Genomic DNA, 12,654 nt, shown 5'->3' on the forward strand with positions numbered 1-12,654 from the left:
TGAGCCATGCGCCCTGCAAGACAAATGGACGGGGCCCTTCAAAGTAGTCGAGCGCAAGGGCCCTGCCACCTATCTCATCGACATGGAATCCTCCCGGAACCCTCTCCGGGTCCTCCACGCTAACAGACTAAAGCCCCACTTTGTGCGAACAGAGCTCAGCCTCCTGATGGCCACAGACAATGGGATTGAAGAAGACTCCGAGCCTCTCCCTGACCTCCTACGGACTCAGGAGCAAGACGGCTCCGTGGATGGGGTCCGACTCTCTGAGGCCCTCACCAGAGAACAACGCCAAGAGTGTCAAGCCCTTCTATCACAGTTCGCCAGCCTGTTCTCCCTCACCCCCGGTGTCACTCCCTGGTGTGTGCACGATGTGGACACGGGGGACAGCCCCCCTATCCGCCACCGGGCCTACCGCGTGCCAGATCGGGTACGGGCCTGCATCCAGGAAGAGGTGGCCAAGATGCTCACACTCGGGGTCATCGAGCCCTCAGACAGTCCCTGGGCCAGCCCTGTAGTACTGGTCCCCAAAGCAGCTGCACCCGGCACCACACCAGAACTCCGGTTCTGCGTCGACTACCGGGGCTTGAATGCGGTCACCAGAACAGACGCGCATCCCATACCCCGGGCAGATGAACTAATCGACCGCATGGGAGCTGCCCGCTATCTCAGTATCTTCGATCTGACGGCGGGCTACTGGCAAATCGGCCTCACACCCCGGGCGCAGGAACGTTCTGCCTTTTCCACCCCCGATGGCCATTACCATTTCACCGTCATGCCCTTCGGCATGAAGAATGCCCCGGCAACATTCCAACGGCTCGTCAATCAGGTCCTGGCGGGGCTCGAAGGATTCAGCGCCGCCTACCTAGACGACATCGCTGTATACAGCCACCATTGGCCCGAGCACCTCCACCACCTCCGAGCAGTGCTGCAAGCCCTTCAGCGAGCTGGCCTCACGATCAAGGCCAGCAAGTGTCAAATTGGGCAAGGGTCTGTAACCTACCTCGGGCACCAGGTAGGAAGCGGCCTGGTGGCCCCTCTGCAGCTAAAAATTGCCGCCATCCAGTCTTGGCAGCCCCCCATCACTCAGACCGAGGTACGAGCCTTCCTGGGCCTCACAGGATATTATCGAAGGTTCGTGAAGGACTACGGTACCATAGTAGGGCCCCTCACCGAACTCACGTCAAAAAACCAGCCCAAGAACGTCAACTGGACCCCAGAGTGCCAAGCTGCATTTGAACAACTAAAAGCCGCCATGTGTTCTGCCCCTGTGCTCCAGGCCCCCGACTACAGCCGGGAGTTCGTTGTCCAGACGGATGCCTCCGACCATGGCATTGGGGCAGTCCTGTCCCAAGTAAACACCGAAGGCCTTGATCAACCGGTGGCCTTTATCAGCCGGCGACTCCTACCACGGGAACAACGCTGGAGCACCATAGAGAGGGAGGCCTTCGCGGTGGTATGGGCCCTCAAGAAACTCCGGCCCTACCTTTTTGGCACCCACTTTCGGGTGCAGACGGACCACCGACCCCTGCAGTGGCTGATGCAGATGCGGGGGGAAAACCCGAAGTTATTACGCTGGTCCATCTCCCTGCAGGGTATGGACTTCACAGTTGAACACCGTCCTGGGCAGATGAACTAATCGACCGCATGGGAGCTGCCCGCTATCTCAGTATCTTCGATCTGACGGCGGGCTACTGGCAAATTTTCCACCCCCGATGGCCATTACCATTTCACCGTCATGCCCTTCGGCATGAAGAATGCCCCGGCAACATTCCAACGGCTCGTCAATCAGGTCCTGGCGGGGCTCGAAGGATTCAGCGCCGCCTACCTAGACGACATCGCTGTATACAGCCACCATTGGCCCGAGCACCTCCACCACCTCCGAGCAGTGCTGCAAGCCCTTCAGCGAGCTGGCCTCACGATCAAGGCCAGCAAGTGTCAAATTGGGCAAGGGTCTGTAACCTACCTCGGGCACCAGGTAGGAAGCGGCCTGGTGGCCCCTCTGCAGCTAAAAATTGCCGCCATCCAGTCTTGGCAGCCCCCCATCACTCAGACCGAGGTACGAGCCTTCCTGGGCCTCACAGGATATTATCGAAGGTTCGTGAAGGACTACGGTACCATAGTAGGGCCCCTCACCGAACTCACGTCAAAAAACCAGCCCAAGAACGTCAACTGGACCCCAGAGTGCCAAGCTGCATTTGAACAACTAAAAGCCGCCATGTGTTCTGCCCCTGTGCTCCAGGCCCCCGACTACAGCCGGGAGTTCGTTGTCCAGACGGATGCCTCCGACCATGGCATTGGGGCAGTCCTGTCCCAAGTAAACACCGAAGGCCTTGATCAACCGGTGGCCTTTATCAGCCGGCGACTCCTACCACGGGAACAACGCTGGAGCACCATAGAGAGGGAGGCCTTCGCGGTGGTATGGGCCCTCAAGAAACTCCGGCCCTACCTTTTTGGCACCCACTTTCGGGTGCAGACGGACCACCGACCCCTGCAGTGGCTGATGCAGATGCGGGGGGAAAACCCGAAGTTATTACGCTGGTCCATCTCCCTGCAGGGTATGGACTTCACAGTTGAACACCGTCCTGGGCCAGATCACGCCAACGCGGATGGCCTGTCCCGCTTCTTCCGCCTCGACGAGGAGAGTCCCCAAGAGGATGGGTGACTCTCCCCGCCTTCAGCTGGGGGGGACGCATGTTGGACAGGCCCCATGAAGGGCCGCTCTCCCCCGGCCCAACCAGGCCCGAGTCCGGGCCCGCAAGTACCACACACCACCATTGCACGTCCTCTGTCCCCTCAGAGACCCCTGCCCTCGAGCATGTCAACCTCGTGGGTCCGATCCGCTGCCGGCCCTCGCGCCCATCCTGGGGCGCCATCTTGGACACTCCACCACGAGGCCGCCTGGCCCCCGATCGACCTCAACCCTGGGCCTGGCCAGGCCTCAGACTTCCCGGCACCACCATCCACCCAGGAGGTGAGCGGGCTACTTGGCAAGTCAATGGGAGAAAGAGGTGTCGATGGCTCTCCCCCGCCAAGTGCCGCTCGCCCATCGCCTCCCCGGGCGCCGGCTCCACCCCCCTGCTGGGTGTCTGGACTCACTCATCCCGGACCTCCCGACCTCCAAGTGCGAGGGTCCGGACATCAAAGCACACCAGCCCTATAACTGGGGCAGCTCCAGAGCAGGAAGGCAGTTGTATCTTGGAGTCGAGAGACGTAAAGAGGAACTCATCCTGGACGGACTACTGGCGCTGCCGTAGCTCTGTCTTGTGCACCATCGTCCTGCCTGTTGGCGCTGCCACAGCCTTCGCAACCTTCATATCCTTCATCGTCGTCGGGACCTGCTGGCGTGGCCGCGGACCGTTGTAACCGTCATCTTCACCGGGACCTGCAGGCTCCGCCGCGGACCGTCGTTTTCCTTCGTCCATCTCGGGACCTGCCTGGCTCCGCCGCGGCCCGATCATCTAGAACGCCGAGCTCGAGGATTGAGAGCTATTTTCCACTCATTGGTAACAAAGACTGTCCCGCTACCCCGTCCCTAAGCCAGAGACTAGAACCGAGGGGACCCCTGAGTCCAGACCTCCTTGTATCCTATCATCGTAACCTAAGAATTGCATATAAAGTCTCGTTAACCTTCAGTCTTGTGTGGTGTCCGTCTGTGGGGGGGAAGTTACTTGTCTGTACAGTCGTTGGAGACGGCTCTCCCCGGAGACCTCTCCCCGTAGTCTCGGCCGACCCTCCCGGTCCGTCTAACACTCTATAACGCTAAATCCGTGGCAATTGCCACATATGGTAGTGAAATATGGGGGTATGTTGGCGGTGAGCAGCTGCAGATTGCTGAAATTTTTTTATGAAGCGTCTCCTGTGCGTTCCCGAAGGTACGTCCAATCTTGCAGTACACGAAGAACTGGGGACTCAATACTTATGTGACATTTTCTCCTTACGCCCGTTGACTTGCTGGATAAAACTGTGGTTGAATCCGGACATACCATTGACACACTTGATTGTGAGGGACTGTTTCTCCCAGGATAAGGCATTGGGTACCTCATGGATAAAATACCTGAAATCCAGCTTTGCTAGGCTTGGGCGTCTTGACCTGTTTGAACACCCAAGCTGGATTGTCAAGGGGGATCTGGAGGTAATTAAACTGGCCTTCCTTATGGACAGGAAGATCCAGAGGGAAGGAGTGGAGCTCCAGAAACAAAGTGTGAGAACATTTGTCATGTTGAAAAAGTGTGAAACCACCGAGCTATATTTATTGGGCTCACTGACCTCGCATGAAAAGTTCCTGTTAACAAGGTTCAGGTTGAATTTCTTTCATCATCTGCTGATTAGGCCAAAAACTGTTAATTTTAATAGTGCTGCAGTAGCCTGCGGCTGCGACGGAAAGTCTCCGCAGGATATGCTGCATTTTATATTTTTATGTAGGTTTTATGATTACCCCCGCAAGCGCTATTTGGTGATTCTCTTAAAAAAACTTAATTTTACCCAGATCAGACCTGCTTTAATGTATTTACAACTTTCGCACAGTGACAGTATTCTCCAAATTACTGAATCTTTTAATTGACTCTTAAATTGAGAAATTGTATGGATCAGTAGTGGACTCTTGCGATGAATTTATTAACTTTTTCTGATTCCATTGTAATGAAGATAGCACATCCTTGCACTCTTTGACATGTGTTTTCAACCAATGAATTTCGAATTGTGTCATCACTGTATATGTACTTTTATGGTTTGAACAAAAACCGAAATAAAGTTTTATTGATTGATTGATTGAGTACTTGGAAAAAATCAATATTCAAGCAGGGGGATTTCCCTAACGGCTTAAGAGTGTGGTTTTCCAAGAAATTGTTGTGACGTTGACGAATGAATGGAAGTAGCCATGCCTGTATTTGGCAGGCATGGGCTATGCCTAAATAAGGTCTGGATTTCTATCTCTATATTAGGGCAAAGTGAATTGTACCTATATATGGGCATGAATCTGGAAAATTCATACGGAATCTAAAACGACATACAACATCCACTTCACTTTCTTATGTATGACTTCTTCTAGATACTAAGTCCTAAACATGTTGAAACATATCTAAAATACATCTACACAACAACGGCCAGATGTAGGACCTCTAATACCGGTCGGTAACGGCCGAATTCGGCTGTTACCGACCGGTATTAGGGTTTTCTAATGTAGGGGGCCTATATTTTACCGATTCTGTAAATTTACCAAATCGGTAAATTTACAGAATCGGTAAAATACCGAATCGGTATATTTACCGATTCAGTAAATCCAGATGTAGCTGGCACTTCAAAGAGTGCCACAGGCCCTTTAGGAGTCGGTATTTACCACCCAATCCTATTGGGTGGTAAAATACCGAATTCAGGTGTACATGCACATCTGTGCATGTACACCTGTGCCATGTGACACACAGACATGCCCTTAGGTCATGTATATGTGCCACATGGCACACAAGCCTGGAATTAGGGTGCTACAGGGTGTCAAAGTGACACCCCGTTCCCCCTTGCAGGATTCGGTATTTACCGATTCGGTAAATACCGGATCGGTATTTCACATTGATTCCTATGGGCTTCAAGGCCCATAGGAATCAATGGGAAATACCGATTTGGTATTTACCGAATCGGTAAATACCGAATCTTACAGATTCAGTAATTGGAAAATAAAAATTAACTACATCTGCCTCCTTCCTATGTACCTACTCTTAAATGCCGAATCGGTAAAATTCGGTATTTAAGAGTAGGTACATCGGTATTACCTACATCTAGCCCCAAGTGTTTAAAACCCTCCCGAAATACATAGAAATGCATTTGGAACTGGTTTGTACACATAAAAGCATTGGTGCATATAATTTGACATTTGATGCTAACTGAATGAATCACAAAAAGATACATTCATGAAACGGCTCATAAATACAGAATAAAAAAGGGTCCGAACCCATTTCATGGCAGAATACATAAAACTGTTTGTTTGTGGACAAAGGTCATATATTGTCTCTGGAAGTATTCAAGGATTTCTGTTCTCTATAAATAGTTACTCTCCAAGCAGATTACTTGTGCCAAAACATGAAAAATAGATATTTGGGAAAACATATATGAATCATAGAAAAAAGAGTTCCAAAGTTAGTTCATTGTTTCGAAAAAAAAGAAGGTCGAATTCTGAGTCTCTCCAAACACTGTGTGCCAAATTCAAGAGTCAGTGTCAGGGCTTGGAGAAAACAACATTTCTTCTAAGTCTGAAAAAATGTGTCCACCATTGTAGGTGAAAGTTGGATTACCTCACTAAGAAGATCAACCACACATAGATGTGAAGCATCGCCGTCAGCGTTGGTTGCGTTAGCAATGTTCGAATCGGATGGTACCTGTGCGCCTGTTTCTCGTACCTCAGCAGGTGCAATTTGCGACGTGAGATCTCAATGAATGCTGTCATCAGAATTGGTAGCTGCTGGGGACAACACAGTGCATGGGCCGTTACTGATTCAAGCAAAGTATCAACATCCTTTGGCATGACTGATGGGAGCGTGAGACATGTGTCTAACATGCATTCTTCTCCGCATAGCAGGCAGCGCAGAACAGGTAACATGCAATCTTGCCAAATTGGTCTAAATGACAGAAACCATGTGGTATTTAATACTCTTAAATGAGGTAGTCCCAGAATTTGGACGATGCGCTCACGATACTTCATCGCCAGTAGAGTGTTCTCCATGGTGAAATGGGTGTCGCTGGTAAATTGGCTTGCCATATCGCAGCAGTAGGCACAAAAATAGTATCCCTGCGGCAAGACCCAAAAGGAGGGGCAATCCACTAAACACAGAGTGCACGAAGTTTGGAACGATTCCTAGGACTGTCGAAAAAGGTGCTAACAGTCTAGAAAAGGCGGTCTTAAATACATGTACAATACCACTAGTATCAGACATGTTTAAGATACAACTTAACATTTCTGAGAAATGTATAGGGCTTTTTATCCCGAAGCCGGCCCAATAATCCCTAGTCTCTGCTATTTCTCCAGAGGATGGACCAAAAATCCCTAGTCTCTGCTATTTCTCCAGAGGCCGGACCAAAAATCCCTAGTCTCTGCTATTTCTCCAGAGGCCGGACCAAAAATCCCTAGTCTCTGCGATTTCTTCAGAGGCCGGCCCAAAAATCCCTAGTCTCTGCTATTTCTCCAGAGGCCGGACCAAAAATCCCTAGTCTCTGCGACTTCTTCAGAGGCCGGCCCAAAAATCCCTAGTCTCTGCTATTTCTCAGAAGCCAGCCCAATAATCTCTAGTCTCTGCTGTTTCTCCTGAAGCGGGCCCAAAAATCCCTAGTCTCTGTTATTTCTCCAGAAGCCAGCCCAAAAATACCTAGTCTCTGCTATTTCTCCAGAAGCCAGACCAAAAATACCTAGTCTCTGCTATTTCTCCAGAAGCCGGCCCAAAAATCCTGAGTCTCCCCTATTTCTGCAGAAGCTGGTCTAAAAATCCTGAATCTCTGCTATTTCTCCAGAAGCCGGACCAAAAATACCTAGTCTCTGCTATTTCTCCAGAAGCCAGACCAAAAATACCTAGTCTCTGCTATTTCTCCAGAAGCCGGCTCAATAATCCTGAGTCTCCCCTATTTCTGCAGAAGCTGGTCTAAAAATCCCGAGTCTCTGCTATTTCTCCAGAAGCCGGACCAAAAATACCTAGTGTCTGCTATTTCTCAGAAGCCAGCCCAATAATCTCTAGTCTCTGCTGTTTCTCCTGAAGCGGGCCCAAAAATCCCTAGCTCTGCTATTTCTCCAGAGACCGGACCAAAAATCCCTAGTCGCTGCTATTTATCCAGAAGCCGGCACAATAATCCCTAGTCTCTGCTATTTCTCCAGAGGCCGGACCAAAAATCCCTAGTCTCTGCTATTTCTCCAGAAGCCGGACCAAAAATACCTAGTCTCTGCTATTTCTCCAGAAGCCAGACCAAAAATACCTAGTCTCTGCTATTTCTCCAGAAGCCGGCTCAATAATCCTGAGTCTCCCCTATTTCTGCAGAAGCTGGTCTAAAAATCCCGAGTCTCTGCTATTTCTCCAGAAGCCGGACCAAAAATACCTAGTGTCTGCTATTTCTCAGAAGCCAGCCCAATAATCTCTAGTCTCTGCTGTTTCTCCTGAAGCGGGCCCAAAAATCCCTAGCTCTGCTATTTCTCCAGAGACCGGACCAAAAATCCCTAGTCGCTGCTATTTATCCAGAAGCCGGCACAATAATCCCTAGTCTCTGCTATTTCTCCAGAGGCCGGACCAAAAATCCCTAGTCTCTGCTATTTCTCCAGAGGCCGGACCAAAAATCCCTAGTCTCTGCTATTTCTCCAGAGGCCGGACCAAAAATCCCTAGTCTCTGCGATTTCTTCAGAGGTCAGCCCAAAAATCCCTAGTCTCTGCTATTTCTCCAGAGGCCGGACCAAAAATCCCTAGTCTCTGCGATTTCTCAGAAGCCAGCCCAATAATCTCTAGTCTCTGCTGTTTCTCCTGAAGCGGGCCCAAAAATCCCTAGTCTCTGTTACTTCTCCAGAAGCCAGACCAAAAATACCTAGTCTCTGCTATTTCTCCAGAAGCCAGACCAAAAATACCTAGTCTCTGCTATTTCTCTAGAAGCCGGCCCAAAAATCCTGAGTCTCCCCTATTTCTGCAGAAGCTGGTCTAAAAATCCCGAATCTCTGCTATTTCTCCAGAAGCCGGACCAAAAATACCTAGTCTCTGCTATTTCTCCAGAAGCCAGACCAAAAATACCTAGTCTCTGCTATTTCTCCAGAAGCCGGCTCAATAATCCTGAGTCTCCCCTATTTCTGCAGAAGCTGGTCTAAAAATCCAGAGTCTCTGCTATTTCTCCAGAAGCCGGACCAAAAATACCTAGTGTCTGCTATTTCTCAGAAGCCAGCCCAATAATCTCTAGTCTCTGCTGTTTCTCCTGAAGCGGGCCCAAAAATCCCTAGCTCTGCTATTTCTCCAGAGGCCGGACCAAAAATCCCTAGCTCTGCTATTTCTCCAGAGGCCGGACCAAAAATCCCTAGTCTCTGCTATTTCTGAGAAGCCAGCCCAATAATCTCTAGTCTCTGCTGTTTCTCCTGAAGCGGGCCCAAAAATCCCTAGCTCTGCTATTTCTCCAGAGGCCGGACCAAAAATCCCTAGTCGCTGCTATTTATCCAGAAGCCGGCCCAATAATCCCTAGCCTCTGCTATTTCTCCAGAGGACGGACCAAAAATCCCTAGTCTCTGCTATTTCTCAGAAGCCAGCCCAATAATCTCTAGTCTCTGCTGTTTCTCCTGAAGCGGGCCCAAAAATCCCTAGTCTCTGCTATTTCTCCAGAAGCCAGACCAAAAATACCTAGTCTCTGCTATTTCTCCAGAAGCCGGACCAAAAATCCCTAGTCGCTGCTATTTATCTAGAAGCCAGCCCAATAATCCCTAGTCTCTGCTATTTCTCCAGAGGACGGACCAAAAATCCCTAGTCTCTGCTATTTCTCAGAAGCCAGCCCAATAATCTCTAGTCTCTGCTGTTTCTCCTGAAGCGGGCCCAAAAATCCCTAGTCTCTGCTATTTCTCCAGAAGCCAGACCAAAAATACCTAGTCTCTGCTATTTCTCCAGAAGCCAGACCAAAAATACCTAGTCTCTGCTATTTCTCCAGAAGCCGGCTCAATAATCCTGAGTCTCCCCTATTTCTGCAGAAGCTGGTCTAAAAATCCTGAGTCTCTGCTATTTCTCCAGAAGCCGGACAAAAAATACCTAGTGTCTGCTATTTCTCAGAAGCCAGCCCAATAATCTCTAGTCTCTGCTGTTTCTCCTGAAGCGGGCCCAAAAATCCCTAGTCTCTGTTATTTCTCCAGAAGCCAGACCAAAAATACCTAGTCTCTGCTATTTCTCCAGAAGCCGGCCCAAAAATCCTGAGTCTTCCCTATTTCTGCAGAAGCTGGTCTAAAAATCCAGAATCTCTGCTATTTCTCCAGAAGCCGGACCAAAAATACCTAGTCTCTGCTATTTCTCCAGAAGCCAGACCAAAAATACCTAGTCTCTGCTATTTCTCCAGAAGCCGGCTCAATAATCCTGAGTCTCCCCTATTTCTGCAGAAGCTGGTCTAAAAATCCCGAGTCTCTGCTATTTCTCCAGAAGCCGGACCAAAAATACCTAGTGTCTGCTATTTCTCAGAAGCCAGCCCAATAATCTCTAGTCTCTGCTGTTTCTCCTGAAGCGGGCCCAAAAATCCCTAGCTCTGCTATTTCTCCAGACGCCGGACCAAAAATCCCTAGCTCTGCTATTTCTCCTGAGGCCGGACCAAAAATCCCTACTCTCTGCTATTTCTCAGAAGCCAGCCCAATAATCTCTAGTCTCTGCTGTTTCTCCTGAAGCGGGCCCAAAAATCCCTAGCTCTGCTATTTCTCCAGAGGCCGGACCAAAAATCCCTAGTCGCTGCTATTTATTCAGAAGCCGGCCCAATATTCCCTAGTCTCTGCTATTTCTCCAGAGGACGGACCAAAAGTCCCTAGTCTCTGCTATTTCTCAGAAGCCAGCCCAATAATCTCTAGTCTCTGCTGTTTCTCCTGAAGCGGGCCCAAAAATCCCTAGTCTCTGCTATTTCTCCAGAAGCCGGACCAAAAATACCTAGTGTCTGCTATTTCTCAGAAGCCAGCCCAATAATCTCTAGTCTCTGCTGTTTCTCCTGAAGCGGGCCCAAAAATCCCTAGCTCTGCTATTTCTCCAGAGGCCGGACCAAAAATCCCTAGTCGCTGCTATTTATCCAGAAGCCGGCAGAATAATCCCTAGTCTCTGCTATTTCTCCAGAGGCCGGACCAAAAATCCCTAGTCTCTGCTATTTCTCCAGAGGCCGGACCAAAAATCCCTAGTCTCTGCTATTTCTCCAGAGGCCGGACCAAAAATCTCTAGTCTCTGCAATTTCTTCAGAGGCCGGCCCAAAAATCCCTAGTCTCTGCTATTTCTCCAGAGGCCGGACCAAAAATCCCTAGTCTCTGCGATTTCTTCAGAGGCCGGCCCAAAAATCCCTAGTCTCTGCTATTTCTCAGAAGCCGGCCCAATAATCTCTATTCTCTGCTGTTTCTCCTGAAGCGGGCCCAAAAATCCCTAGTCTCTGTTATTTTTCCAGAAGCCAGACCAAAAATACCTTGTCTCTGCTATTTCTCCAGAAGCCAGACCAAAAATACCTAGTCTCTGCTATTTCTCCAGAAGCCGGCCCAAAAATCCTGAGTCTCCCCTATTTCTGCAGAAGCTGGTCTAAAAATCCAGAATCTCTGCTATTTCTCCAGAAGCCGGACCAAAAATACCTAGTCTCTGCTATTTCTCCAGAAGCCAGACCAGAAATACCTAGTCTCTGCTATTTCTCCAGAAGCCGGCTCAATAATCCTGAGTCTCCCCTATTTCTGCAGAAGCTGGTCTAAAAATCCAGAGTCTCTGCTATTTCTCCAGAAGCCGGACCAAAAATACCTAGTGTCTGCTATTTCTCAGAAGCCAGGCCAATAATCTCTAGTCTCTGCTGTTTCTCCTGAAGCGGGCCCAAAAATCCCTAGCTCTGCTATTTCTCCAGAGGCCGGACCAAAAATCCCTAGCTCTGCTATTTCTCCAGAGGCCGGACCAAAAATCCCTAGTCTCTGCTATTTCTCAGAAGCCAGCCCAATAAACTCTAGTCTCTGCTGTTTCTCCTGAAGTGGGCCCAAAAATCCCTAGCTCTGCTATTTCTCCAGAGGCCGGACCAAAAATCCCTAGACGCTGCTATTTATCCAGAAGCCGGCCCAATAATCCCTAGTCTCTGCTATTTCTCCAGAGGACAGACCAAAAATCCCTAGTCTCTGCTATTTCTCAGAAGCCAGCCCAATAATCTCTAGTCTCTGCTGTTTCTCCTGAAGCGGGCCCAAAAATCCCTAGTCTCTGCTATTTCTCCAGAAGCCAGACCAAAAATACCTAGTCTCCGCTATTTCTCCAGAAGCCGGACCAAAAATCCCTAGTCGCTGCTATTTATCCAGAAGCCGGCCCAATAATCCCTAGTCTCTGCTATTTCTCCAGAGGACGGACCAAAAATCCCTAGTCTCTGCTATTTCTCAGAAGCCAGCCCAATAATCTCTAGTCTCTGCTGTTTCTCCTGAAGCGGGCCCAAAAATCCCTAGTCTCTGCTATTTCTCCAGAAGCCAGACCAAAAATACCTAGTCTATGCTATTTCTCCAGAAGCCAGACCAAAAATACCTAGTCTCTGCTATTTCTCCAGAAGCCGGCTCAATAATCCTGAGTCTCCCCTATTTCTGCAGAAGCTGGTCTAAAAATCCAGAGTCTCTGCTATTTCTCCAGAAGCCGGACCAAAAATACCTAGTGTCTGCTATTTCTCAGAAGCCAGCCCAATAATCTCTAGTCTCTGCTGTTTCTCCTGAAGCGGGCCCAAAAATCCCTAGCTCTGCTATTTCTCCAGAGACCGGACCAAAAATCCCTAGTCGCTGCTATTTATCCAGAAGCCGGCACAATAATCCCTAGTCTCTGCTATTTCTCCAGAGGCCGGACCAAAAATCCCTAGTCTCTGCTATTTCTCCAGAGGCCGGACCAAAAATCCCTAGTCTCTGCTATTTCTCCAGAGGCCGGACCAAAAATCCCTAGTCTCTGCTATTTCTCCAGAGGCCGGACCAAAAATCCCTAGTCTCTGCAATTT

This window comes from Lissotriton vulgaris, chromosome 1_2 (genome assembly GCF_964263255.1).
Source record: "Lissotriton vulgaris chromosome 1_2, aLisVul1.2, whole genome shotgun sequence".
Classification (NCBI taxonomy): domain Eukaryota; kingdom Metazoa; phylum Chordata; class Amphibia; order Caudata; family Salamandridae; genus Lissotriton; species Lissotriton vulgaris.